The following is a 25,848-nucleotide window of genomic DNA, read 5'->3' on the forward strand; positions in this document are numbered from 1 at the left end:
GTTTGTCTTTCTGTGTTGTGATGTTACACTATTGTTTGAGGTACAAATGTAAGGGTGAAGGTTGGTACCTATTAAATTGTTAAAACCCGCTGTATATGTTTGCACCTGTCCTAATTCAGAAGTCAGATGTTCAGTGGTTATCGTTTGTTGATGTGGTTCATAAATATTTCACGTTTCTCGTTTTTTTATATTGATTATACCGTTAGTTTTCCCGTTTGAATGGTTTAACAATTAAAGTCATTTTTTGGAGCCCTCTTATAGCTTGCATTCGATGTGAGCCAAGACTCTGTGTTGAAGACCATCCATTGACAAATAATGATTTCCTTTTACAAATTGTGACTTGGATGGAGTTTTGTTTGATTGGCACTCATACCACATCTTCTTATATCTATACTATTGATACATAGAATTGTTCTTCTTGCATGAATATAAAAAAGAGTGTTTATTTCCTTGAACAATGTATAAGTACATAAATGGGAACAGATGTCAGTTTACAAGATAAATCACTTTTGCTTTGACAATGACATGCGGTGATTATATGTTGACTTATTTGAATTCATAATGATGTACAAATGTACCTTGTTATATCTTAATGAATTATCACGTCAAAGCTGACAACAACCTTTCGGAATACCCGATATGCATTTTCATTACTTTATTTGACCCCAGTTTGTGTTATGCGTGCTAGGAGGTGCCCCTATGTTGACATTTTAATTTCAACAATAACGCAATGTTTTATTCATATTGTTTTATTCATAGAAACATGAATTGATCTTTCATGATATGATTTTTAATAAGCTATTTTTGATCATATGTGGGGGCGATTTATTTTTATATACGGTATGGGTTTCTCACTTTGTTGAAGGTCGCTTTGTAACCTATAGTTTCTTAATTCCACATCATATTTACTGGTATCACACCTCCTTATACTTTTACATCTGACTTTTAACGTGAAAGTTTAGTACTTATAAGATAAGATAAGATAAGATAAATTTTATTTTCCAAATTAGGTCCCCAGGGGGGCATATACACATAACATATATAATATAATTGATACAACATACAGTATTTTACATAACATTGTAAAATAAACTATTGAAATAGTCATACAGGTATTATTTGTTAATAAAAAAAAGTATTTGAGAGTTGCTACTCCAGAGATGTGGCAAACCCCATTTATTTATTTACTTTTTTTTTTCTCACTTGATTTTATAATATTTTGCTGAAAATGTATAAATATAAAATATAAAATATAAAATAAATGATTGTTTAGCTGCAACAGACACTAAGGGACGATGCTCTAGGATTGTGATCTTAAAAGCTCTAACAATCCTCCTCGTATCTGATGCAGAAAAACAAACACAACTGAAAAAAGTTTATGTATAGTCACAGCAAATAACATATACTGCAGTAAACAGGTATTGAGAATAGTGTAGGTTTCCCTACTGCAACAGACACCAAGGGGCGGTACTGAAGGAGCTGTAGTATTTACACAGTCCTCCTCGTGTCTGAAGCAGACAAGAAAGCCACATAATTAACAATTTTTCGAAATAAATTTACATGCAGCAGTGAGAATAGACTTAATATCTTCTGCGTTCATAAGCCATATCAGTTTATCTCTTGCGTTAAGAGTTAAAAAGTTGGGGCAACTTTTAGTTATCTCTTGAAATAGATGATTGCGGTCATCATTAAATTTAACACATTGGAATAATAATGATATTCATCCTCCACATCTCCGGAGTTACAACGAGTACAAGTTCTGTCATTTAGGAGAGTACCCTGATACCTTCCGGACTCAATTCTTAAGTGGTGTGATGAAATTCTGAGTTTTGTTAAGCTTCGTCTCTGTTCAAAATTCCCAATAATGGAAAGATATTTTTCTCTTCCAAAAACTGATTTAAATGTAACATAAGTTCTAAGTTTACCATCTGAATGCTTTACCAATTCAGTGTTCCACAAGTCTATAAAATATGATTTTAATATTTTTTCATATTAGTTTTGAAGCTATTAATTTTTGGTAATGGTGAAGATAGATGATTGATGTCTGGGATCATTTCAAGAATTGACTTCATAGAGCCATACCAAGATGGTTTTTTTGAATGATAAAGATTCTGTGATGTTACATAAGCATCTTTAAGAAGAGAAAATTGGGAATCAAGATTTTCCAAACGATACCAGTAATTTAACATGGATTTAATCACATCATAATATAGTGGGAATCGTCCTAGCTCGAATAAAATTCCAAAATTCATGGATTTTTTATGAACACCTAAAACCAGTTTACAAAATTTTATATGTAGTCGCTCACATTTTAAACTGGAATAGATTTTTCAAAAATCTTATATATTCATCTATTTTTTTCAGAGGTGAGCTAAATTAAATTTCCATTTTGCCAAATTCCTTACATGATTCTTGAAGTCTTACATTAATTAGTAATGTACAGTGATATTTTATGATTAAAGAGTAGAAAATACGAATTTTAAGAAATGTGTATAGTATCAACTATTTACGTTTGGCAAACTATTTACATTATTAAAATGAGAAACATGTAAGAATCTCATTATTGTATGATAAATTAATATGAACTGTCATCATGCAATCTCCATTAGTATTTCACTTTCATGTATAATTATAATAACATACATATGCTGTTTGCATTTTAAAAGTGTTCTAATAATAAAATGAATGGCAGATTTTTTTAACCTTATATACCTTGAAATATGATATAACGCCTTTTGACATAATGCCCTTTTGAGCTGTACCAAGACGTTATCACTATCTTCCAAAGCACTACAGTATGAAGGATATCTAGACACAATTCCTATTGGAAAGAATAAGCAGTTTTCCTATTGAGAATCTGTAGTGTAAATTATGAATGACAAAATGGCCTTGGACGTCTTTTATTCGGATGTAATTCATATTCAGCGAAATACACATGGCTCTTTTCTCTACATTGTCATGTACATTTACAAAGATGAGCCTGTTTAACGAAAGGTAATGGATTAATGTACCATATGTATGTATACTCCTGATAATTTTGGTCAAATGGCACTTCTCAATGCATGCAAAATATTCCTGCCCTTCCTATAACTGCAACTTTTGAGTGTTCTTGTTGACGATATGAATCAAAAGTACTCTTTTTGCTTTGATTTATCTCGATCTTTATCTTCAATATGCAGTTTGACTTCTTCTGTCCTTAGACAGTTGATATTGTAAGAAGACTTCGGTTTAACATTTCTACTAAAAATTAAACTCTACAGCAAATCTATGGAAAGAACCTGTATCAACCAGTTGTAGTGTCGTGGACAGAATGATATGCAAATAATTATGTTTTTTTAGTTTTAAAAAGTTTGTTTGTTTTATGAAGATATTCCTTTTGAAAAGCAAAGTATACATATTACCATATCATGTTTTGCTTTTCGTATTCTTTTTGATTGTCCGATGCACCTCATTTTCGTACAATCGTTATGTGAAGGTATGCCGTATCTCAAGGTCAAAGTCTTAATTTCTATATAAAAAACATTAATTTGGGAATCTTAAGTATAATAGGATAATAGTATATGTTTACAAGTAAAATTAAATGTATTGACGGAATATTATAAGTTTTGTTATGTTTCAGGATAGATACCACACTTTAAAGTCATTTGAAATAACCTGTCTTTTATTTGTGAAAATATTCGGTCTCACACGTTTCTTACAAAGGCACTTCCAAACGGAACAACTTAGGTTTACTAGTGTATGTTTTCAGGCGAATCCTTCAGTTGTACACTCGTTGCATGGTGTACATTCATGCCAATTAACATGAGCCTCGCGTTTTAAATTTGAAAATTTAACTGTCGAGAGTGGATAAATATCGTATCACACTCGATGCAGAGGTAGAATATTAGTTACACATTGTGCAATTGTCCTGATACGAGAATTTATCGGGTCAATAAAATTCATATCGGGTGAGGCGAAGCCAAACCCGATATGAATTGTATTGACCCGATAAATTCCGTATTAGGATAATTGAACCCTGTGTAACGAATTTATCCTGATTTTGTTATATTACATATTATTATATTCAAATTCAATGTTAGGACAATATCAATAAATATATTTTAGATATTAAATCAAAAAATGTGAAAAATAAAAAATATTATGACTACAAAGCAACTCAATTGGTTTTTTTTGTTTTTTTTTTATTAGGTCAATGGTATAAGGGAGATAATTCCAATTGACGAAATAAATAAGGGAGATAATTCCAATTGACGTACTGAAATTTATTAGGACAATATCAGCCAATCAAATTGCGAGAAATTACTCTAAATCAGGATAATATATAGGTTACGGATATCGTCGTTATTTTCCCACACAAAATATTTTTAATGTTATTTTGGATTTAGAAAAAAAAAACCACAACATTTTACGACAGTAAAGAAAGTAATATGCTTTCTTTCGCCATATAGAAAGAATCTTCCGTATATGTATATGTATATCATACAATATATATTAGGAAAAAATCAATTTGATTTCAAATAAAGTAATTTACGTCACATCACACTTAAATCAAGCTTAATAGTGGGATACATTTTTGTAATAGGTGTCTAATTAATGTCATGCACAACATTTGCACAACATTTACATGTTTGATTACATGCAACAAAGAAGGCAATGACTGATGAAAAGGTATGAAATAAATGATAAATAAAATTATGCAAATAAATGCATGTTAAAACAATTAAGCAATTTATTAATGAATAAATATATTATGACATTTGCATTGTTGCACTATGATCGACGTGTGTTTCCTTATATCGGAGTTCAATCTGACCTCATAACAAAATTCCATTCTGAATCGGCAGCCAATGTTGACGCCTCCATAAACAATGACATTTATCACTTTCTCAAAATGAATACATATTCCAAGCTTATTAAATCGAGGTTTCTCCAACGTATGGCAATGTCGTCATATTATGTTTCAAACAAAATTTGATGTGCACTGAAGATATAATCACAATTTAAAAGTATGAAATCAAGTTGCAGGGGCGGATCCAGCCATTTAAAAAAAGGGGGGGGGGTTCCCAACCCAGAATAAGGGAGGGGGGTGGTCAAACCACATGTCCCCATTCAAATGCATTGATCGTCCAAAAAAAAGGGGTGTGCAACCCCCGGACCCCCCTGGATCCGCCACTGAGTTGACACCTCCCAAGTTTTGAAAAAAAGGCAAATGGAGAAGAAGTTTTTTTAAAATGACTCCGAGTCTACTGTTCAATAAATGAGCAATTATTACAGACAATAATTACAGGGAATAATATCAGTTCTTAAATGTTTGGTTACCTTCTGGTATTTTACAAAATGAAAATGGTGGATGATAACACCATTAATTAACTTCTACGATATAAATTATATCAATTTGTAAAAATATACTTTTTGATTTTGATTGATATACACAGGAAAATTTTGCTCGCATGATATTCAGGGGGAAAATTTCACGTGGAATTCACCTAAAACGAGCTTAATAATACATGAAATTCACGTGAAAATGTTCTTGCAACTTTCAAGTGAATTGAGATTCACAAGAATCTCACGTGAGCTTTACATGCAAATTTGGAAGTTATTTTAATTACTTAATTTTATAAATTCACGTGAATTTCACGTAAGAAAACATGTGATTTCCACGCGGGAAAAATTCATATGAATTTTACGTGCAATTTACGTGAGGTTCACGCGACATTCATGTGAAACTCTAATAAACTGATTTTGAGTACATTTCTTTCTAACCAAAATTTAAAGTAAACGTTGTGTGCCATTTAATATAGTTTGTTAAACTTTACAAAAGTAGAAACAAATACATCGTTTAATCAGTCTTTACTGACCCTGTTTGAAATATCATAATGTTGGTGATTAAACTTATTGCGCGGGAAAATGACTTATGTAGAAGATGTGAGTTCATCCCTTTTCTATATAAGAAAAAAACATGTAACATTTTGTGTAAAAGATACAAGTGAATTACTCATCTTTATTTCATTTCGTAAACTGTTCCATATTTGAGAACCAGATTATGTACTTGCTTTCTTCAAAAAGTTGTTTTTGGCTTTGGAAGATATAATTGTTTATCAGCTGAACGTTAATTTTAATTTTGGCTACCAGTCAAATGAAAGTTTTTCTTGTGAATAGTTAAGATAATTATCATGTAATGATTTAAATACAAGTATTCAATTTGCCTTTTGATATTGAATTCGTTTTTTCCACATTTAACAAGTTTAAACTCTTAAACAAAAAACTGGAGGATGTCATTATGTCAGCATCTTCATTTTGATTTATGTTCTATTTCAAGCCTGTGTGTAACTTTTGATTGGCAGCCGGAAACATTCATTATTCATGCAGACATCTTATACGTTCAGGTATTTCACTTCCAATCTTTTATGGTAATTTTCTTTACAAAGCACAAAAATGTCGGCAATCACCTCAAAAACTAACAAAACCTTGAAAAAAACTTACTAGTTTTAAGAAGGAACATTGTTACGATACTGTTGTCCGGTCATTAAAGATGGCATATGTTTGCTTTAATATTGATTCACCATCGGACATAAACACATTTATTCTATAACCGGTTGTTGGCATGATACGGGTTATGTTCTTCTCATATATTTTATGATGGTATGATATTAAACCCGTAACGGGAGGAATCGTGCTTGATTTTCATATGATGAATTTACAATTTTTCAATCAGTTTAATTGAGGTCCGGAGCTGGCATGTCAGTGACTGCTATTGGTCCTTCGTTAATTTATGTATCATTGTCATTTAGTTTCTTTTGTTTCATATTCTTTAAAAAGAGTTCAACTGTGCGTTTTGCTTTATGTGTTTGATTTTCCTACATTGGCTAGAGGTATAGGGGGATTGTTGAGATCTCGCATTGTGAAAAAACATGTTTGACCCCGCCGCATTTTCGCGCCTGTCCCAAGTCAGGTGCCTCTGGTCTTTGTTAGTTTTTATGATTTTTAAATTTAGTTTCTTTTATATAATTCGGAGTTAAGTATGACATCCATTATCACTGAATTAGTAAACAATTTTGTTAAGGGGTCAGCTGAAGCACGACTCCGGGTGCGGGATTTTCTCGCTGTATTGAAGACTCATTGGTGGCCTTCGACTGTTTTCTGCTTTTAAGTCGGGTTGTTGTCTCTTTTACACATTCCTCATTTCCATTCTTAATTTTTAGTAAATGACACCCTAATGATAGTGATACAGTTTAAGAATGTTATAATTCTTTTATAGTTACATGTATTTATTTTCTGATATCTTTCTGAATTTTCCCATTTTATAGAAGGTTTGGTACCATTAACACGTTAAATCCTGCTGCAAATGTTTGCACCTGTCCTAAGTCATGAATCTGATGTACAGTAGATGTCGGCTGTTTATGTAGTTCATACATGTTTCTCGTTTCTCGTTTTTATATAGACTAGAACGTTGGTTTCCCATTTGAATGGTTTTATACAAGTATTTCTTTAAACCCTGTTCGGTGTGAGCCAAGGCTCCGTGTTGAAGACCGTACCTTGACATACATGTATAATGGTTTACATTTATAAATTGTTACTTGGATGAAGAGTTGTCTCATAGACATTGACACTCATACCACATTTTCCTATATCTATAATATTAGCCTTTCAAGACGTCATAATTATTTGGACTAAAAGCAATGAATAGAAAGGTTGAGACAGTTGGTTCGGTTCAAATTTTTCCAAACAGGGCTGGTGGTAAAGTTTTGCGTTTCACATCTCTCACTATTGGCATTCTCTGGTGTTTGCTGATATACCATATCTTAGTACTACCATGTTGTTCCGACGGTTATAGATATATTTTTAATAAAGGTTCATACTAAAGTTTAATTAGTTTAAATTTGTTTCAAACATTAACTTTTGTAATAGATTCTATATATTTAGGTTTCAGCCCAGTTTCATACATTAGGGTTTCAACCCAGTTCCATACATTTAGGTTTCAGTCAATATTTCAAATGTTTGGTTTTAACAAGTATCAGATTAAAAGGGTTTTAAACTATTTTAATTTACCAGGTTCGGGTTAAGTTGATGGGTGTTGAAATACTTTTTAGGTAGTAGATAGATATAGGAAGATATGGTATGAGTGTTTGTTTTGTATTTGTGTTCTGCAACGACGAACAATTCTGACAACAAAGATAAGCATTGCATTCACCATTGTGTAGATAAGTTAGATTTACGAGAGGGGGTAAAAACGCGTTTCAGTGAGATAGACGACTATCGAAATATGGAGAAATTTCGCTATTGCCCGCGTCACACTGTCCCGATTTTTACGCCGATGGTAACACGATTATGGAAATTTTCAAAATCGGGACTGATCGTATCCAGATCGGGCTATTCGTAGTGCCATCTTTAACCATCGTAGAACCATCGGCCACTTTTTCTAGCCTTCGGGGACAACTTCGGGAAGGGTTCTAAATTTTTTAACATGTTAAAAAATCCCCGAAGGTGCGTCCGATGTTTAGGGTTCGTGTTGAGTTCGTATCACCATCCTCACCATCGTAATGTCACCGGAAATGCATCTTTGAACATCGTATTGCATTCGTGTTTCCATCGTTTCCATCGGGCAGTTTTGACATTATGATGTCTACACGAATGAATCACGAAGCTAACCGAAGGTCTTACGATGGCAACACGACTTCTTGAAGACCTCGTAATCCCGTCGTGATGCCATCAAATAAAAGTACGAATGTGACAAGATGGAACTACAAATGCAATAAATCCAGCTAAATGTAAGTTAATTTTCGCGCTTAAATACATTTAAAGTGCCTTGCGCGATATGCACTGGTCAGTCTAACACGACAGTTAAGAAAGCCGTTCACAAAACGTGGACCTCATATCATATGATTCTATGAGAACAAGAAAGGCGACAGCGTTGTTTCTATTAATTCAAATGGAACAAGAAGAGCAGGTATTACAGGCTCAGGATTTACTTTTACAAATAAAATATTATTTTTTGTCAATTTTTCATATCAAAACACATAATAAAAATCATAAACGCGCCTCGTATACCAACACTGCAGGTACACCTATATAGGGAAACCAACTTTTTCTTCATTATTCTGATTTTTTATGTATCGTCTGAGTTGTTGTCACACGAATGTTTACTCCATAAACATTTTGTTTTCTATATGTCATATTTTGCCGCATTTGTTGCTTTCCCCACATCCTTCCTTTAGTCTATATTATTATGATATTCTCCTGGAAAGAGCTCTTTTTGAATAAAAAGGGATCAACGAACCCATTACCTTACCTTTAAGATAGATCAGTAAACATGGGCATAATTATGGGTGATTATTCAGACTAGTGCACACATTTTACAGTTCAAACAAGGTAATGCCGAGCGTGGCATCCCCTCGTATGTAACATATTGGAGACAAATATGGACACTATATTTGTATATGACACAAGCAGAAAATGGTAAATTGAATACGCATATTTGATACATAAACTATTTTTTTAGAAATCAACCAAATTATTCAGTAACTGGAAATACCCACGGTCTTCCGTCTTATGATTAAACCAAAAATTAAATGTACAATATAATGTATATTCAATATTGATCAAACAATGTAAAACGCGTGATGCCTTCGGCATATAATCTAAATGCATCGTAAGCTGTACACGACGTCTTTTAGACATAGTATGGCCATCGCGCCATCATCGTAATCCATCATGTAGCCTTCGTGATCCATCTTGTAGGCTTCGGCTGAGATATGAAGCTTAAATACCGTCTTCGGTTAACCTTCGTATGTCCATCTTTTGCTATCGTATATACTTTCGGCACCCTCGTATAGACTTCGTTATTCATCGTACTTGCTTCGGTCACTTTGGGGTATTTTAACGAGATCGGGACCAACTTCGTACGAACTTACAATTTTCGCATTCGGATGTTCATCGTATATAAAAATCGGGACAGTGTGACGCGGGCATATGGGGTTACGCATTTCTTAAAGATGCGATATGTGTACCTGTGTTATATGAACGTATATAGGTATTTTATTTTAGGGACAATACATGTGGGACACAAACTCTGACTTGACTGACATTGTTTGAGAACACACAAGGTGCAAAGATACTTAATTTGTCATTAATTATAAACGAACTTTTATCAAACCAGTCATTTCCCGTTTTTTCTTGGATGTGGTTGTGGTCGTCTCGTCATTTCTTATAACGAGACTTGCACGTTTTTATTTTTTCCTTTTCAGATGAACATTTCTTTTGAATTAAAAGTGAAGGCTGTATGATGAGGACGTTTAATATACACACTAGAAAATGTTGATACAGGACAATAACAAAGGTAATTTTAATAGAATGACATGGAAAAAACATGCCAAAGAAAATAATGACACAATAAAAACGACAGCTATTATTAATGTGTTTACTGGGTTAAATTCATCAAATCAACGTTAGGCTTACATAAACAAATAAGGAATAAGTGTGCATTACTAAGTATGCATGCAAGAAGCTTTGGTGACAAAGGGTACACTCAAAAGTTTCAAAACAGGTTTTAATTACTTCAGATAGTCCTAAACAAAATCGCCTTGTGGCAATGCGGAATTTAAGGCCACACTAGAATACGAGACACAATATTGAATCACGTGCATTCAGTCCACATGAAACCCAGAAAAAAGAAATACACATGTCAAAATTGCCAGACTTCATTTAGCCATATAAACATTTTCCAATATCAGGTGAACAGGAAACGACAAGTTAAAATGATAAATGCAATGGACCTTGTTTCGTATTCGTCGTCATCTATATCACTACAATATCAGTACATTCTATATATGAAAAGGTTTCATCGTACTCATAAAAGGTAAAAAATAAAAGTAAGTCGCATGTTTTTATTTTCTAAAAGTTAAATCTTACTGACTTTAGCTCCCCCCGAAACCATGAAGTTTATGCATTTTAATACATCAACTGATTTAGATATCATGTAGAATTGATTGGTGGTGTATAACCGTTGGCTATATCGTGAAAACCAGTTGGTATTGGTGGCTGATGTTGGAGTTCTTGGAGAGAACCACCGATCTAAACAGGGGACCTGGAAATCCTAGTCAATTAATTGAAATCGAACACACTTGTCACGTGCTAGGATCGAACTCATAACCTATTGGCAGGCTATAGTTATACAGTAAATATACTTCTAATATTTACACCACACGACCACTGTGGCCACAAAAGCATGATGTACACATTCATCGGTACCCATTTTAAAGATTTCTTCATTATCAACAAATTGACATCTTTCATTAAAGAAACATTCTAATTTCAATCATGATTCATTATAGAATGTAAACATAAATGTACATTAAATGACAAGAAGCATATAAACAGTTAAAATAATTGTATTTACGTGAAAACTTAAAATTTGATAAACTTTATGAGAAGCAAAATTATACTTACATAAATGTGTTGTTCAATGACTGTCTTATAATTACATGTAAGTTCATAATGCCATATCAAAAATAAGCTCAATCATGTTACAAAAAACATTTGAAAACAAACGGTATATATAATGAATACTGATATGTGATAAAAAGTACAAATTATAGTAACATGATAAAACACATAAAAGGTTTTTATATCTCTTTTGCAAAATGAAGGCAATGGAATATGGTTCAACTTAGACTATCTCCCCTTTACCGGAATACATCTCCGAATTTTAAGTAAGGTATTATAAGTTATATGTATACTTCACTGACATAAGAAACGCATTTTAGTGATTTTTCTTAGCAAATTATGATTGAGTCTCACATAACTACTATTCATGCTTAGGTTACAAAAATTCTATATCTCCTCATCTGAGGTTATTAAACACACCGGATTATTGAAGTCGCACGAATTTCTTAAAGCGAAAAATTGAAACCCATAAATGATTTTACGGAAGGATTGTTTTTCGTGAAACATTTTAAGAATTGTTGCCCCTCTACATTGCCGAGACTAAGAAATGGAAATTTGAATCTAGGCTTAAGAATATTGCAGATAGGAATACGTGAACGTGCTGTTATCAGACAATTTCACGTCAGGAATTCAATTTACTGACCTATTAGGTCGTACGCAAAGAGTCGTTATTAATCAATTGTCAGATATCATCGAGTCAAAACACCTATGCTGGTGTACCCCAGGGCTCTATACTCGGTCCTCTGCTTTTTCTTATATATGTTAACAATATTAAAGATGGAATTTTCAGCAATATCGAACTGTTTGCTGATGATACTTCCCTTGTCAAACAAATTGGTGACATCTCTGATTGTTTTCAAACTCTGAACAGTGACCTCGTCACGTTGAACTCATGGGTCCAGCAATGGTGTGTTACATTCAATACAGAAAAAACTGAGTATCTTATTATTTCTAAGAAGAAGCAAATACCACGTTACCCTCCATTGATCTTAAATAATGTAAATATAAAGAGAGTTACATACCATAAATATTTAGAAATATCTTGAATGATAAACTTTCTTGGACCGATCATATTGCTGATATTTGTAAGAAATGTCACAGTAAACTGAACAATATCTTGAGGACGCGACATATATTACCTAGATTATGCATTGAAAAATTATATAAAACATTTGTCCGTTCATTGCTAGATTATGCAGATGTCATCTTCGATAGCTGCTCTAGCGCCGATTCTGCAAACATTGAACATTTACAGAGACGTGCCTGCATTATATCTACTGGGGCAATCAGGGTCACAAAACATGTCACTTTATTGAAAGAGGTTGGTCTTGAGCTTCTTAAAACACGCCGTCAAGTTCATAGACTTACATACTTGTATAAAATAAAAAATAATCTTGTCCCAGATTATCTCTGTAATTTTCATCCAGTGTTCCATCATAATACTGAAAACCATAACTTAAGACGACATGCTAACTTGACACCCGTCAGGTAAAGAACAGTAGCATACTATAATTCTTTTCTTCTAGCTACGATTAGAGACTGGAAAAGTTTGTCAGCTGAACTAATTACAGCAACAGCTTTGGCGAGTTTCAAAAGGTTAAAGAAGAATCTCAATTTGTGTAGTAAAAAAATATATTCACGAGGACATGGTTATTAGAAAAAGATTCATACTCGATTACGGTTAGGCCTTAGTGCTCTTAATGACCATTTGTATAAATATAATCTTACATTAAATAGGTTTTGCGATTTCTGTCCAGGTAACCGTATTGAAAGCACTGAGCACTATTTAATTCATTGCACCCGCTAAACGAACTATCGGATTATACTCTTCTATATATACTTGGAATTAAGAATCTGCTTTGTCCAGATATAAATATAGCAATGTTGCGGAATCTATGTCCCAACTATCTGAGCAAAATATTAATAGAAGGTAGTGATGATTTGTCTGATGATACTAATTTAGAGTTGTTTGAGTGTGTGTTTCGATTTATATAATCTTCGAACAGATTTTCTCGATAGCTAAATAACTTATTTGTTCTTTAACTTTTTTTTCTTGTAATAAAATATATAAGGTTTGAAACACATATTCCATTTGACCTAATTGTGCTCAAAATTGTCTTTCCATAATCACTATTCTATATTACTGAATCATACATGTGTGTTAAGTCGTGTGCATGTGAGTAAGAATGAGCGAGTGAATGGATGGGTGTGTAGTCAAATTATATTTGTATGTCTTGTCCTGTACATATTGTCTTGTCTTGTGTTTAACATGTTTGTATTCAAAACTTTGATAATTGTGAATCGGTATGTATCTATGTCGAGGAGACCCACACGTAGCCTTTGGTTGTTGGCATAAATAAATGATATTGAAAATACGTTGAAGGTAAAAAAAGTAATGAGAATTACGAATGGAATTAGGTTCTATCCGGGCACTCTGGTTCTAAACCTTGGTTCCATCTGGGTTTTTTGGTTTTGAACCTTGGTTCTATCCGGGTTCTTTGGTTCGAAACCATGGTAACTGGTTCAACATCCGGGTTGTTTGGTTATAGCAACCTAACTTCTTGGTTCCATCTGGGTTCTATTCTAGATCATTCTAATGTTCCCGTTGAACTTGGAGAAGATAATCGCATGTATCCGAATAAAAAGATAAAGTAGGTCAAAGACGCTAAAATTCTTTTATAACATTAAACAATTAAACGTTTCAGCATCGACGGTAAAGGAAGCTGCAAGGTATTTATTATCTCATTTTAATTGTTTAGATTAGGAAACTAGATAAAAATAAAGCATCTTTTAGGTTTTTAAGAATAAACCGAAATATACAGTATATCGAACATCCTTTTATTTAATTCAGTCTTTCTGTTTCATTTCTTTTCCTTTACTCATCCCTTATTTCCGTTAATATTTCTAAAAGTTTTTAAACCACCCAACTAGGATAATATGTTGTTTAATTTGCCAACGATATGTGACCAGTTGACGACTTGCAGATATATATTTCATTGCACATTTATTTTCAAGTTCGACTGAATTTTATTTAATTGGCTTTGTAATAATGTCAGGTTTGATAGAAATACATGTGAAGTATATGTAACAAATCGTGTTTTTTTTTCAAAACAGAATATTAAAATACAAATGCAAAAGAAAGTGAAGATCACTTTAAGTTTGTAAGCTTTAATTAGTTGAAATATCACCTATAAAATATAACAAAATGCATGTAAATGTACAATAAATTTGTCAAATTCGATACTCCGTGTGAAGATCATGCCTAACCATTCAGCCAAAAATAAAGAAATCAAAATTAAGATTGAATATTCATATAATAAAATTGTGTATGTGTGTTAATGACAGTGCTAGTTGGATGAGTATCGCCAGCACACTAGTTACCCTAGTCCGTTAATCCTAAACGTTCCAAAAAAATGGGTTCTGTTCTCCAAACTTGAGTTTGCCTCAACCAAATACTACAAAACTTATACACAATATAAAAAAGAAGATGTGGCATGAGTGACAATGAGTTCTCTCCACACGAGACCGAATGACACAAAAATTAACAACTGTAGGTCACCATACGGCCTTCAACAATGAGCAAAGTCCATACCGCATAGTCAGCTATAAAAGACATCGAAATGACAATGTAAAACAATTCAAACGAGAAAACTAACGGCCTAATTTGTGTACAAAAAATGCACGAAAAACAAATATGTAACACAAACAAACGACAATCACTGGATTACATGTAGGCTCCTGACTTAGGACAGGCACATACATACAGAAAAAGGCGAGGTTAAACTTGTTAGCGGAATCCCCACCCTCCACCTAATGTGGCATGAGTGCCAATGAGAACTCTCAAAAAGAGACCAGATGACACAGAAATTAACAGCTATAGGTCACCATACGGCCTTCAATAATGAACAAAGTCCATATCGCATAGTCAGCTATAAAAGGCACCGAAATGACTATGTAAAACGATTCAAACGAGAATTAAATGAGTAATCATGTCCCTTTAAAAACATAGAAAATGCTGAATTTTTCGTTTCCATTCTCTTCAAAAAGTTTGACTCAATCAAATGTTATAAACCTTATATGTAACGCTTATTACTTCATAACACAGCTCTATCAAGTTTGATATTGGTTGGCGTCACTGTTCTGAGTTTTTAGTTGTAAGAAGATGTGGTCAGAGTACCAATGATTCAAATGTCAACTCGGGGCCTTAAGATAGGAAAAATGCTAAATCTGATGTTTCCGTTCTTTAACCTCAGTTTGCCTCACCAAATGCTTTTAATCTTATACAAAATGCTTATGGTCACAAAACGGTCAAAATTACGTGAATCCTGCATCTATATGTGGAAGTTAACTCATGTTTTTTTTTCACAAGCAGGGGCATCTGTGGCAAATATACATATTCTACATTTATTTCAGTGAAAGCTTATTAACTTACATTGAATTCTACTTCTAATAGAATTAACTTGCATATTTTTTTTCAGGATCTCGGTGCAGTTTGGTAACAGACAGTGATGGTTCAAGTACATGTGACCAGCATAACAAAGTGTTTAACTAGATTGAGCTCTCTGTCTAAGTGTACTTTAAAGGTGCTTTGCACTGAGTTCATTTTATTGATATGCGTATATCTTCTGTGTGCATGTTTAAGATGTAATAGTCTATCCATACCTACATGTCCATGAAATAAAATCTAAGGTAAAATGATTGAAACATTTGCATTATCTATCACAACTGGCAGCACATGGTGCCACTGATGAAGCAGTAAATGTTCTCTCTAATTTTTCACGGAAATTAAAGGATTTAGTTTTCATTTGAACCAAATGTTCTTCAAAATTGAGAATGGAAATCTGGAATGTGTAAAAGAGACAGTAACATTACAAAAGAGCAGAAAGCAGTCGAAGGCCACCAATGGGTGTTCAACAAAGCGAGAAAATCCCTATAAAAAAAAACATACATCGTGGTACACAATACTAAGAAATATATCTATATATCTAATATAGATATAAGAAGATGCGGTATGAGTGCCAATCAGGCAATTCTCAATTTTATTCAAACACAATATACAAGTTGTACATAAGGGCAAAGGTCAAGCTCAAATGAAGTTTCTCGTGCCACTAGACTCACCATCGTATGACAATACCTCTACATTCCACATATTCAGAAGCAAGGTCAATTGAAAATTATATTTTGAGGTCAAGTTAATATACCATGGAACACACTGTCAGAGGCGGATTTAGGGGCCCAGGGGGCCCGCCCCCCCTTTTTTTCAGAAAAATTTTGGTTGGTTTTATAGGGAATCACTGAAGCGTGACGGAATCGTCCCCACTCTTAGGCCGTCAGTGGCCTCCTCTTATGAAAATTTCTAGATCTGCCACTGACTGTATCATGATGGCACACCCAACGTGCATATGTCAAGAGTCAAAAAGTCATAGTCTGGTCAAGAGTTCCATGTTAAAAATACACACAGCAGTCCTGCACGAGAGTTTATCATGGTACACTGTCATGTAACAATGTCTAGTGTCATGATACACATGCCAAATACAGAAAAACTAGGTCAGAGACAGAAACACAAGACATATAACTAAACTCAATTGAACGATACTTGTATTGCAGGTCACTACAATTGCCTTCAACATAGACCATAAACTCTCGCAACACTGCAAAGTTAAAACCGTCTTCCACAAAAGTTTGGGCAGGATTCTTTGCAAAGATGATCTTAATGTTAATTGAGAATCGAGTCGTGCATTTAGGTCAATAAAATTAAAACGGTAAGACATTAAAACACTAAAAACTAGGGTTAACCATTAATTTTTAACCTAACCATGTGATAGTACTATGGTAAACTGATGGAAATACATGTTACAGTCATGAAATTGAATATTTAAAATAGTACTATCAGAACAATACAAGACAGAGTTGTAATCAAAACATACGAATTTTTAATCACAATGCACAAATAAGGAACCGTATTTATTCATCTATAATGTACGCTTGCGTTAAACAATGGAAATTAACACTGTATATTTATATATATAAACGATCAATCTTGTAAATAAAGAATTAAATTAATTTACTGTCCATACAATATTCAACGAAACAGGTAGACGGGATTTGTTTGCAACTTCAATAAAATTTGATTCTGCAACGTCATTTGCAAGACACGTGACGTCTACGGCCGCAACATCAACTACTAAATCAAGTCGACGAATGCCATGGCAGACAAGATTCATGCCAAAAATGTTTCCCATATCCCGAAATGCCAAAAACAGTAGTCGACCGCAGAGAAAAAATTGAAACACTCATGTGTAAACCACTTAATTGCTAAAACACATTATAATGCATAGTACAAAGCAAACTCATACGGTATAAAAATGAACTAAAAACATGCACAACAGAATTGGTTGACCTTTCTGACAATCATTTTGGCGATGGGTGCAGGCAGTCATTGCCTTCGACGGTGGCTCATCCATTGATAAGGGGAATTATGTTCTAATTCGTAACCTCAACCGAACATAAAGCATTTATCAATATAATACAAAACTCTCAATTGGGAGTAGCCACTTGCAAAAGTCAAGTGCATTTTATTCAGATAATAAATACACGTAATTCATTTAATACCAATGAGTATTGTGATAAATTAATTGTTTGTCTCTGGCACATCAATGTTTGCGACCCATCCTGGACTATCAACCTGTAAATAAATAATTTTTTATAATTATTTATTTAGAAAAAAGCCTCTGGAACACTTGACTGCAATGACTCGAATGACTTGAACTACCTTAAAACCACCCGTGCATGAAATGTTACCCGCATTCCTTATATATCCAATCAAACAGACCTATCTATAAATAGCATACACACGTGTACCTTACCAAACAAAACAAACTTGCATCGATATATGTACAACTTTGATAAATATAAAACCAGGGTTTCAGTGCCTACCACATGATTTGAACTTTGAACATTACGTCATCAGTTCAACTTTTGAATTAAAGACTTTTTTCAGACAAATAAAAATGAATAAATTTATGTTTATATATTTATTTTACAAACATTTCCTCTTTGAAAACGGATATAAAATAGAATAATCTAGTGTTGCGTTTTCAATTTCCATAAGTATACATAGAACAGATGTATTGAACAACCGAATATCGTTTTAATCATGTTATTTTTTGTTCACCTGAAAGCAAATAACTAAAATGTTACAAATTTCTATCACTCATCGTTTATCTATTTGTCAGATGCTGGAACAAAATGCTTCTATGTCGCTATTCCAGATATTATGTTATAGTATATTATTTATACTTAATTATAATGAAGACATATTCATGTATTAGAAAAACAAGATGTAGATATGAACTGATATAGATTTTATAAATGAAGACATTTCATAAATGTTTGTAGAACATATGGAGACATATACATTTAAGTATAATAGTACAAATGTAATAGCATATGTGATGAAGATCAATATAGGCCCTCCAGTGCCATCTACGTTATTATTTACTTTGTCAATTCAGCAAGGGTAAAATCACCTGCTTGGACATGCAGTTATAGGCATTGGACAGTTCAAATGTACATAAAACTGATAAATCAATATTTTATTTGAGTTTAATCTATAACTACCATGGTAAGGAATAAAATTTCTGATACCACTTCATGAATGTACAAAAATGTATAACGGTACAATCAAATGAAAGAAAATTCTAATGAGATTTTTGTTTTTGGTTTTTTTATTCTTTTTTGGCAATACTCTTGTCAACAGAAAGCCTATTAAATACTCAGGCATGCACTTTTGACAACAATACAACATTTGACACCCACTTCCTGCAAAGGCGATGTTCTTGGTAATATGTTCCCAAGGATCATCTAACGAATGTTTATGACAAATATACCGCTTGGCAAATATATCGTTTGATGTGTTTGAACTTTTGATTTTGCCATTTGATTGTGGACTTTCCTTTTAGAATTTTCCTTGGAGTTCAGTATTTTTGTGATTTTACTTTTTGGACGGGGCGTCTACCCGTTGAGTCCGGAACTAAATACACGTGTTGCAGAGATGACAATTTAATCCCATGTCAGAACAAACTTATAATTTCACATATTTTTTTAAAGTTTTGGTCACAGTACATGTTACAAAATTGAAGCACAAATCTTTACGGTTTTGATTATCGGTTTGTATAAAGGAAGTGACGTCAAATTTGTTTACTGGTTCAGAAGACGCACAACATATTTACACCAAGCTTTTTAAGGGTTCATATTAAAATTCTACATAATTTTTTAACTGATTTTATATAAGTATATCGCTTAAATACAGTTTTAGCCGTTGACAAAAGCAACTAAATCGTTATTTCCCAACAGATAAATAATAAATGTTGGGTGGAAAGTGAATGACCACTGGAGGACACTTGTTTTTAAACATTTATTTTTGATTGATTCCAATTATTTGTATTATGACATGACTTGTCTAATGACACAACAGCAATTTGAATAACAAATTCAAAGCTCATCTTGCCGATGGCATCTTAATTTAGATAATTATTTGAATATGTAATGCTATTAAAATTTCATGATGAACATTCCTGTTAGATTTATAAAATTCAACTGACGATAATATAGGCAGTCAATAAATTAAAAAGTGTTTTATGAAGTATCTTTTTATAGTATCACAATTATATATAAAGCATTAATGTAAATTGTAAAAGGAATTTTGAATATTGGTTTTTGTAGTAATACATTTCAAGACCATTAGGTTTAATCATTTGTGTGATAAAGATCAGTATATTATTTCTATCCAATGTCATTCCATTATAATTTGCATGATCAATTCCGATAAGGGTAGCATCTGTTTGTGGCTTTAGGCGTTGGACGGTAACTAAGTAATTAAATATTTCATTTGGCGATGAACGAAGATCCACCATGGTTAAGAATAAAATTTTAGTTAGTCTCACTCTATAAAATTTTGAACACCATATACAGACGTTTTTTTTTTTATTTATGTGTCTTTTTTTGTTGTATGGACATGACTTTTTGTGATAAAAACTTTACCTCAAATATTGTTATTGATACAGAAACATTGAAACATTTGAAACATTTTATTTCACTAACGGCCTCACATGAGGCATGATAGTACAACAATATAACAAATAAGATATAATGCATGAACAACATATTTACAAATGCATGAATAAATGGGAAGGTAAATATCATTTGTAAATTGACATTACAATTTAAAAATTTACAGAACTTGGCTAAGCCAACAAGAACAAATATATCTTTGCTGTTCATTAAATTAGAGAAACTCATAGTATTTTTAACTTTACAAATATCTGCAGGCAAAAATTTCAGCCTTTCAGCATTAAAGAAAGTACAATCATATCTATAATGAAATTCATCTCCTAGCACATTGCTGTTACATAAATCACATATTCTTTCTGATCTATCAATGCTATAAAATCTACCACATTCAAAAGGTAACCTATGACTACTGCACCTATATTTACACAAATTAATTCTTAGATCAAAAGGCAATGTTGAACAGATATATCATGTTAAGGAGGGGTATTTGCGAAAAATACCAGTCGAGAGAATGTTAAATTTCACGAGCCGTAAGGCGAGGGAAATTCATTCTCAAGACTGGTATTTTTCGCAAATACCCCTCAATAACATGATATATCTGTTTAATTACACCGAATGTTAATGTACTAAAACGCATTGATGATCGTGACGTTACAAGCGTCCAGTCGGATAGAGTATTTTTTGGCAAATACCACGGCAGAGAGGGTAAAAAAGGCATATCCTTTTAGCAAATACCCCGGCGGCGTTAAAAATGAACGATATTCATTTGATAATAGTAAATTGGTGAAAAATACACTGGCTATTAACCAATCAAAACCCCGGATTCTTACATAAGGTGTAATTAAGTTAAATAATCTTCAAAACCAAACTCAGACTTGTACTTTCTATAATTTAAACATTTTGACGTATTAAATATCTGAGCCTTTCATTCATGTACAAACAAATTGTGGTAATACTGTTTCACATTTTTAGACAACTGACAATTTGTATCTGTATATTGATTATTCCAGGCATTAATAAAACCACATTCAGATATAATATCTTTTACACAATTCAACCACTTAGAGTGGTAAACATTACCAGAATCAAGTTTATATAGCATTTCATACAATATACGAGAAATTTTCTCTTTTTTTGCCAGTAACAAAACGTTTACAAAAACCAACCATTCTTGCTTTAATATTACAGACATTGGTACTCTACCTACATTGTAGTTCACCATATACAATGCAATTAGGTGTACATTTTTTAACTTTCATTATATATTTACAAAACTCTAAGTGCAATGATTCAATAACATCATTTTTCTCATACCCCCAAACTTCTGCACCGTATATTAATATAGGGCAAACCATAGCATCAAAAAGTTGTAACAATACATCTATAGGTAAATACAATTTTCTTGCCTTACGTAATACATAAAACATTGCTTTTCTGGCTTGTTGAACCAGTCTAGATTTATTAACATGAAAAATACCTTTTCTAGAAAATACAATACCTAAATATTGAAATTCATCAATAACAGATAAACGGTCATTATTATATATAAAATGAACATTATCAGCCTGTCGACTTTTAGAAAATAAAACAACATTGGTTTTTTCAGTATTAACTTTGAGATTCCATGTTTCACAATATAAATACGTTGCATTCAATGCTGATTGTAACTCAACTGCATATTCTGCAAAAATGACTGTGTCATCTGCATATAACAACAGACACAATTTAAAATACACTTCAATATCAATGACATCATTGTCAAACAGTAAATGAGACATATTACAAACAACATTCAGACCCCTATAAGCATGTGACATAAACTCAGTCAAATCATTAAGAAAAATAGAAAATAATAGGGGCGACAGGTTTTCACCCTGCCTCACATCAATATTAGATGCAAAAAAATCTGAACAACTAGATCCATCTCTTACACAGGATTTTGCATTTTTATACAAGTTTTGTAATACAATCAGCAATTTACCATCTATACCATTGCGTAACAATTTTTGCCATAATAATATTCTGTCAACAGAGTCAAAAGCCTTACGAAAATCAATAAAAGCACAATACAATTTTTTTCTTCTAAATAAATACAAATCAATGAGACATTTCAAATTAAAGATATGCATGATCAACAGTGCCATACCCCTTTCTGAAGCCTGCCTGTTCTTCATATAATAATCCTAAAGAGTTAACTGTTTTCTGTCGCAATTGAGGAGTCATTTCCCTTTGTTTTACGATGCAATCTTCAGAAAAAAATTATACTTTGAAAAAAATAGTACCTAAATTAAATAATAAAGCAACGCATTAACACTTAGCTAAATATTATTGTTATAAACCTATGCATATTATCGAACCTGTGTTTTGACATTGCATACGATCGTGATTTTCTCTGACTGTTCATGATGTCTATACTAAATTCATTGAACGTAAGATGTGTACAGATTGATAGTTTAGTCTAACATGTTAATTTTATTGCTTGTCTTTAGCTCTTAACTAGCTTTCAGTAACTGTGAGTACTATCAGAACTGTGCATTGTTCTTATTTGTGCTGTTACAGTGACAGTTACACCACCGTCCCAGATTAATGGGATGTTTGAGTGCCCTGCAAATATGTTTTAACCCTTCCACTCTCTGTGTATGTGCCTGTCCAAAGTCAGGAGCCTGTAATGAAGTAGCTGTCGATTTGTTGATGATAACTATATTTGTTTTTCGTTATTTCATTGTACAGTTTGTTCTATTACACCGCTTTCCAAGGTTAGAGGAGGGTTGGGCGCCCACTAACATTTGTAATCCTGCCACATTGTATATGTGACTGTAATTCATTGGTGGTTGTTGGTTGCTTGATACATCATTTGGATTTTCGTTTATTATTCAGCACTCGGACATGAACGCAGGAAATTTTTGACAAAGACAACAATATCGTCATAAAAACAATTGGTTGAGTAGCATTTGATGAAGGCGTAGGACGATTTTTAATAAACATTTAAACATATGATTAATTTCAATTATTTGTATTATCACAATACTAATTGACACAACAGCAATTGGAATAGCAAGTTTACAATTCATCTTGCTGCGGGCTTCTACAATTTAATAATTATCTAGAAATCAAATTCTATTAAAATTTCATTATCAAAATTCCTATTAGATTTATTGAACTCTACTGACGCTACATACATGTAGGCCGTATATAAATTAGAACAATAGATATTTTCACGTATTTTTAAAGGGAAAACAATAAAGGTAAGACCGAGCACAGATGAGTTTGCATTTATGAATACTTGTTAAGAATTTAAAAAATAGTATATTTTGCATTTTGTAGACAAATCATCTTGTCAAATGCGTCAAGAAAGATTTGAAGAAAACGTGTTTGTGTTTTATTGGTTATTTTTTTTTATATTTTTGTACCTTGAATCACCAGGAAAGGTCTTTCGAAAAATCGCAATATTTCAAAATCTTATACAACTGATAACAACAGGCTGGAAATCATTAACACATACATATTAAGATTAGGACTACAATGTATGATTTCTAAAATAACTCGAATATAATGCCTACCCATGTTAAGACTACAATAAAGTATAGCTTGCATCAATTATTTCGATTCTGAATAGGACAATTAAGGTAATTTCTATGTCCGATAAGTATAAGTGTAAAAGCGTTTGTGTAGGTTCTTCCATGAACCTCCCTTTTTTGTTTGTAAAGAAGCAAACGGCTGGCACTGTGATTTTCAGAGGGAGGAGTTTGAACAGCCAGCATGAACGGTTTATCGTATCTAGGTCAAATATGTCAATTTCGGAATGCAACACATAACAGTCATAATAAATGAATTAGTAACATCATGTGCACCATGTAAGAGTTTAAAAGTGTTTAAAAGTTAAGGAAATATATTAAGTCCATGATAATTTGATAAAATTAATTATTTGAAGAAGTCAATATACGCATGTGCAAACTCATTTTATTGGATTTAGAGGATGGGTTTGTTCTCAAAGCGAAAGAAGCACGTTATATTAGAATGACGAGTTAGATTTCGCTTGATGACAACTCTTATTATTTTATTTTAGGAATGACTAATATTTTTTCTGTTTATGAAGAAATAACATAAAAAATTTGGTGCACACTGAATAACGCGCGTAACAAAATAACGTCAGCCAATCAGAAGACGCGTTACATCCAAAATTAAATTATTTCAATATCATAATAATCGGGCAATTGGCCAATTATTTCACTTATTTGTCTACGGTTAATTCCTTTAAACGACTTATTTTGCTATACTCGCCATCAGCTGAAACGCAGATTGAAACCATAAAATGAGTCTCCAGTTAGTAAAGTATTTTATTTCTATTACTTAAATATGAATTCATTTGGGACGGAGAAAAAGAAGTATGTCACGTTATACTTTATGCCAAGTAAATTCACGACTTGGTGGTGTCTCTTTTCATATTAAATCCATTATGTGTGATCTTCATTTCATGCGGAGAATTGATATCAAGCCACAACAACAAGATAATTTATTATTATTATGACACACAGATCAGGTGTCAGCTTGTACATGTAGTATAATTATTTATCACATTTATGAAGGTTTAGTTCACATTGAGACGAACTTAGTTACAAATCAGTTATGTATGTTATTGTCTTACTTTTTAGATGACTAGAACAGCTTTACTGGTATTCTTCATGACAATAATGGTTGCTCAAATATATGGAAAGTCAATTACAAGATCGCAACCGGATGTAGAGACTGAATGTTGGGAACTTTGCTCTATGGACTTTCAGAAATGTCGAGAGTTTTATATGTGTCCAAAGATACATGACGAATTCGACGAATGTTCATCCTGTGCAAAAAGATCTATTGCTTGTCTGGGCATATGTGTTAATAAAAGATAAAGTTGAAAATAATTGTTTTCCAAAACATCGGCACTGTTGCCTTATAATTACCTGTTGAGAAAATAAATTATCATCAATCAAACTTGTGTTATTTTCATTGATAGTGAAACACATTGTAATTACATTAATTACTTTTTTTTAAAGTTTGATTACGTCGGCGTGTTACAAACATTTGTAAATTTTGCTTTCTCACCAATCGACCTTTTGTTTACGGAAACCAAACCGCTCAATATATTCTGAATTCATACATGTAAAATTAACATTTATAAAACATTTTTTACTTTTTCCCTTTAATGTTGCTCTCATAATCAAATATGTTGGGTAAAATGGAAGTAATTGTCATTTTCATTCTGTATGCATTGAAAAATTTCAAAGTAACATGCTTTAAGTACGTGTTATAGTGTTCTTTCGTCTTTGCATATTTTTAACCTATACTGCTAGT

General features: G+C 32.6%; 2 long non-coding RNA genes across 2 annotated transcripts; both read left to right on the top strand.

Moving 5' to 3' along the window:
• The first annotated feature begins 2,729 nt into the window (after nt 1-2,729).
• LOC139512841 (uncharacterized) lies at nt 2,730-16,140 on the top strand. Its single transcript, XR_011662346.1, has 3 exons — nt 2,730-2,994; nt 10,245-10,336; nt 15,921-16,140. It is a non-coding gene; the product is annotated as an uncharacterized lncRNA (long non-coding RNA).
• A 7,534-nt stretch (nt 16,141-23,674) lies between these two features.
• LOC139512842 (uncharacterized) lies at nt 23,675-25,488 on the top strand. Its single transcript, XR_011662347.1, has 2 exons — nt 23,675-23,759; nt 25,167-25,488. It is a non-coding gene; the product is annotated as an uncharacterized lncRNA (long non-coding RNA).
• Nucleotides 25,489-25,848: the final 360 nt, after the last annotated feature.

Source organism: Mytilus edulis, chromosome 2, assembly GCF_963676685.1.
Source record: "Mytilus edulis chromosome 2, xbMytEdul2.2, whole genome shotgun sequence".
NCBI lineage: Eukaryota > Metazoa > Mollusca > Bivalvia > Mytilida > Mytilidae > Mytilus > Mytilus edulis.